Raw genomic sequence first — 6,000 nt, forward strand, 5'->3', positions numbered from 1 at the left:
ATATGCATAAAGCATCTACAGGCATTTTTTTTACACATATTAGAAGTATAAAATCGTTAAACTTTTATATGCAATGTTTTGATTGATAGTTTGCTTGGTTTATGAAGTTTAACGTACAAAGGTGATTCAAGCTATGGCAGACGTCGTAGGGGAAGTATCCGCAAAACTCCACCACCTTAGGTCCATTAAAGTGGACTGACATCGCCCAGCACATGGACTCCTTGCTTTTCCTTTCTATAGAAAAGCAGCCGTGGCAGCCGGGACTCGGTTCCGTGCATTTGATCGCAGCATGCATGCGCCGTAATGACTGTACCAACACTGCGGGGCGCGACGTTTCGAGAAGTGGATAATGGAACGTCAATAACCAAATTACAAGTCACTGGCACATAAGGCATTGTTTGTATTCAATAAACTAGATAGGCATTGAATACCTAGAGTATTTTGTTTCTTCCAAACCATTGTAGCATGTTCTGCGTTCAGCTTTTTAGAGCATTGCTATGTGAAAAACCTTATTGCTGTCCTATTAAGCATCGCAATGCCTCTATTTCTCCTTTTTCATCTCTGAGTTTCCTTGATACCTATAGTGGCGTCGAAACAGACAACAGGGTCGAAAGCACAAATAATCTGTAGTTTTAACATAACGACCCAGTTTTCTGCAGCTGTGTAGTTCTGTATCTCCGCCGTTTTCGAGACGCTCCCCATAATTTGTGTCTACTGTTCGCTTTTTTTGCTGCATTATTTTTACCATTTCGCTAATCCGTTACTCGAGGTAACTGAGTAGCCGATCTGTCAGAGTCCCGATCTCTGCATGGCGCAAGGAATCACGTTACAGGCCGTAAAGCGACAATAAATAAATAATAGTATGCATACCCTCAGAAGGTAATACATTAGTTTACTTGCGTTTTAGGTCGGTAAATTTTATATAGTATACATGTTCAGTGCCGCGATAAGCTACTTAATGTAAAGAACTTGCACCACGATACCTCTCGATACTTCATATACCTGTGACTGGATGAGAGTATACGATTTCAGTGGCCCAATTATGCATCGCTTTTACTGGCTTAGTTATCTCCGTAGTGGCGCCGACAAAGAGCGGGAAAAGCGACGTGCTTAGCGTGAAGGTTCTCACTTTTTACATGCCATCCAGTTAGGCCGCGTGACACTTTCGTGCACACTAGCTTCGGGAGGGCAGATTATCAGAAGGTTTTCATAGTTCCGCGGTTAATAAAAGCAGAGCTCATTTTTACATGAAGCTTTAAAGAGTGTTTTAAAAGACGGAAAACTTTTTCAAGCATGGGCCGCCTTAACCTGGATCGATTGGCTTAATTATCGTTTGGGCCGAGAGTTAACAAAGATATGCGCCAGAAAATTTCCGCGTTTTCCACTTTCAATGCATGATTATTATTCTTGCGCTTTATTGTTGCCTTTATCGCGCAACAATTATGTTGAACATACTGAAAAATAACTTGCTTCTTGCCTTGCGCGTTAGAATGCCGAAACAGTAAAAGCTCCAGCTGCAGTTCTTTCACATGTTCGGCATGATTCTTCATCACCAGTTGTGCAATACATATCTAACAGGAAAACTCAATTAATACCAAAATGCAACAAGCAAAGCCAGCACCATTTGTAATTGTTCATAAAGATTGCGAAAAATGTGCACTGCTGAGTTATTCTATAGAGACGCTGTTTCTACTACCTACTCCCCCCCCCCCCCCCCCCCCCCAAAAAAAAAACACATTTATCGCAACAAGGAAAGAGGTAGGTGTCGACCTGAAAGCTATGCAATCAAAGCATTCAAACCTATAAAGAATCGCCACCTAATTTCAGCAATCTGAGCAGGTGTACACAGAAAGAATTGTACAAAGGGTGCTGTTTCCTACTTAGTCCATATGCAAAGGAAATGTGGACGGAAAAAGAGGTCACTTAAACATGTGCTCTCGATTTTCTAGGTGATGCCGCCCAGTTACGAAAATAACATACTGCGTTGTTCATCGAATAAAAGTTGAAAATAAAAGTGCACATTTTGGTTTTCTCCAAGAAATTTTTTACTGCAATGTTTAACCAGTAATTATTGACGAAACGTTATTGACGAAAGCTAAAAACAGCCAAATAATAACCAATAATGAAGATCAAGTAGGCACTTTGCAGATTTTAACTGGTCCGTTAACTACCGCACACTTACGTAGTTGAGCTCCGACCGCAACCTCAGTGATTTCGCAGGCACGAACGCTCGTTTCTCTAACAAATTATACGCACCTCGTTTCACGCGCAGGAAGTGGATACGAAAAGGTGGGTGGCACAAGTAGGGTATGCTGCAGGTGGCCGACACCGATATCCGCGTTCTAGAATCGTGACACTATTTTGGCTCTGCGCACACCACAGCAGAGTTTTGTCGATGTATTTATCCGGAAGTGTGTCGTCACTTAAGGGAACTCGTTGTCGTCAGGGGCGAAATCAGGAAGCAAAGCACACTCTCTCTCTCTTTTGGCTTTAGGCTAAAATAAAATTTTGCGCTGTGTTCAGAGTTCAGCGCTGCATTAATAGGCGAACAGCTAAAACTGAACGAATCCCATGCAGATCCGTGATGATAAAAGCGTAATATATTGTGTCGGGCTAACGTTATTTTGTGAAGAAAATACGACGTTGTGGTGCAATCCAGGTGTACTCTATCCTATGGCACGCACTGCTTTAGCGATACGTAGGTGGCTCTATATTTCGGGAGTTATATGTAGCGTGAGCTGTTCTGTCGTCATAAAACGCAGCAGAGAAGATACACGGGATTTACGAAATGATTCACTGAATCTAGGCTTCCAGCAAGCAGACAAATAGCATTGCTGTCGAACACAGCGCGGCCTATCTGACACAAAAAAAAAAGCTGGAGTGCGCCGTAGTCGATCGCTGTGGAGATAGGGCCATTCTCGGATCAAAGCATATCAATTATGTTTTTTTTATCAAACACATACCCCGCGACACATTCATCTGCCTTCGCGTCTGGTGTTTCAAAATTCTTATGTCCTTTTTTTTTGCAGTACCATGCCTTCAAGTTGAAAGTATTCTGTAAAGCGGCTGCAACAAGATAGTTGTAAAACAGGTATTTGGTTCTGAAATGTTCAGCGACTGAGGCTCAAGAAAGAGAACGACGACGACGCTCGCGGCATGTACAGACACAAGCTCTACGACTGATTGCCGAACGTTCTGTTCACTGTTCACAGCGTAGCGCCATCTGCAAGGTATTCCATTACATGCTCTTTTCTCCAGGCATTTTGAGCCGTATTTCCTGGATAATTTCTATTCGATGTTGTGTATCCATCACAATTCCAAACATGTAATATTGACGTAGTTTCCAGCTCCATAATCTCACTGGCTACTTCAGAACTGAGCCTCATCATATGTATTCTCTTATAACTAATTTCGTTTTGCTAACTTCCAGTGACATATAGGCGTCGTCCTATTATTCTGCTTAGCGCTATTACATAATGATGATCTACAGATAATCGATACTGCATCATAATGCTGCATATCTGCAAGTATGGCAGTTACTTTCCAGTAGAATTTGTTATAAGCCACCAAGCGTCCTAATGGTATGCCTTTGAGCTATGTTTAAGGCATGTAGAAATGGCGACGCGCTGTCTGCTGGGAGACAAATAAAAGGGTCTGATCAGAGAGGCAGCTTCAATAAAAGTGAGGCAGCACACCACGAAGCAGGAAACCGTAAAGCTATTGCATAACGCACGCTCGAAAGCAGTCAACAGCACAAATACCTCACCGACACGACCCTGAAGGAAAAGCCAAAATTACAGCACCCTCTTGACATGGCTACGACGTGAATGGTGGAGGAAATTTCAATAATCTGAATGAGAGAAATTGAAGAGTGCCGAGTGACCTGTTCATCACTTTCTAGCGCGGCGGTTCAATAGGTGAACTAGCTCCATTTCTGGCTCGCGAGCACTCTGGTCTAATAGAAATGCCGCCTGCAAGCCGTCAGCAACGAAGCTAAAGCGGGGAACGGTGTTTGCAGGCAAATTCAACAAATTGCAGCCCCTTTATTTAAGTTGGGTAAAAGCGAAGTGTGCGCGAAAGTGCGTACTGATTTATTTCGGTTTTGTCTTAAGGCTATAGTTTAAACGAAAGTCTTCAAGCAACGACTGGCAAAATCGATGACTGGGTGTTATATGGTAGCGGACTGTAAAGGTTCGATATAGCTTAGCGAAACTGAAGAGTGCAGTGCGATATTAGTGTGTTTTGATGCACTGTGGACCGATAAATATGACGACATTCAAATCACAACGCGAGAAAGCGGCAGCAAAAGACACGGAGTGATTTGCTACGGCGATAGCCATGAATAAAATGCCATGGTTGCGAATGCGCTCCTTATGATTCTCTTTCAGGGAAGGTCAAAGGCAGAAACATCAGGCACACCTGTGTTCTAATTTACCCCTAGAAGTTGTGCTATCATAATAAAATACTTCATCATAGCAGTATGCAGTTGGTCCTTAGAAGAAGAAAGAAATCAAACGGGAGCGTTGACTTCCACAAGAAGACAGCGTCACTTGAAATACATTTGGAACTGTTAGCGCACTTTTGTATATTCGATTGCATTCTTGACCACAATGCGAAGCATTCAGTAGGAAGGAGAAATAATGCCGACCGTAAGGCGATATGAGCACATAAACATGCAATCAAGTTTTAATCTGCACGTACCTTTTATAATCCCCTGCCTTCAATCGATCCACTCGTGGCAACAGTAAAAGCCGTAAGGGTTGTTTTTGAAAAGCGAAAATGAACACGTTCCACAATGAAGAGGGGAGGTCAACACCTACAAGCGAAATTATAACGACAGGTCCATGCAAAAGCACGTCGTAGTTGACACTGCTAAGGCACCGCAAGATTTTATATGGTGCGAAGTAGCGGTAAATTAGCTTTTCTGAGAGGCCACGGCGTCGAACAGGAGTCCACACCCACACCTGGTCCTCGATGTTGTAGGAAGCTTGTCTGTGGCGGAGGTTGTACTGGCGTGAATCCTTGTCCTGTTGTTGGGCGATATGGACGCGTGTTAGTTGGGGTGCTTGCTCAGCATCTTGGGCGAACTGCTCAGCGTCAGAACAAAGCTCGCTATCTGTTTGGCAAGAGAGCATTGCGTCCAGCATCGTCCAAATCTCTCTGCCGTAAACGATGCTAAACGGAGTGAAACGTGTCGTCTCTTGGACTGTTGTATTGTACGCCAATGTCACATACGGTAGGATCGTACTTAAGTCTTGTGCTGAACATTGACATATATCTCCAGCATGTCCGCGATGGTCTTATTAAGCCTTTCCGTCAGCCCGTTGGTCAGCGAATGGTGAGCAGTAGCTTTTCGATGCGCCGTACCACTGAGATGAAAATTTTCGGTCATCATTTCAGAAGTAAAGGCAGTAATAATAGAGGTAAGAGCACCGTGCCACAGTATGATCTGGTGTACAAAGAAATGGGCAACTTCAGATGCTGTACCACTACGTAACGCTTTGGTCTCGACACAGCGAGTCAGATAGTCTGTGGCGATGATTATCCAACGAGTGCCACCGGAGGACCGAGGGAAAGGACCGAGAAGGTCCATGCCGACTTGATCTAATGGTGCGCGTGGTACTATTATGGCCATGAGGAGGCCTGCAGAAAACTAGCGTCTCGGTACTGTTGGCGCAAGAAGTCTGCATAGCCCGTAGCTTGATCCATCTGTACCGTGGTCTGTTAAATGTACGTGTTACCAATTTTTCGCATGAGCATCGCCAGCTTTTTCGTGACACTTCCACAGCTTTCGTCGAACGCGTCTCTGATGTCTCCGAGCGCTCCCTGGCAATATTTATACTTCTTCGGCATTATAACATGGTTACGGTTCTTCCTCATTTCAATTTCTATTCTTTTCTTTTTCTCTAGCTTAACAAGCTTCATTTCCCTCCTAGCCTCGATAGCATTCTTTGAAAGGTATGGCGTCACAGGGAAGCCCCCTATCTGTCCCTGCCACGC

This window comes from Amblyomma maculatum, chromosome 2 (assembly GCF_055883805.1).
Source record: "Amblyomma maculatum isolate TAMU_Amacu chromosome 2, ASM5588380v1, whole genome shotgun sequence".
Taxonomy (NCBI): domain Eukaryota; kingdom Metazoa; phylum Arthropoda; class Arachnida; order Ixodida; family Ixodidae; genus Amblyomma; species Amblyomma maculatum.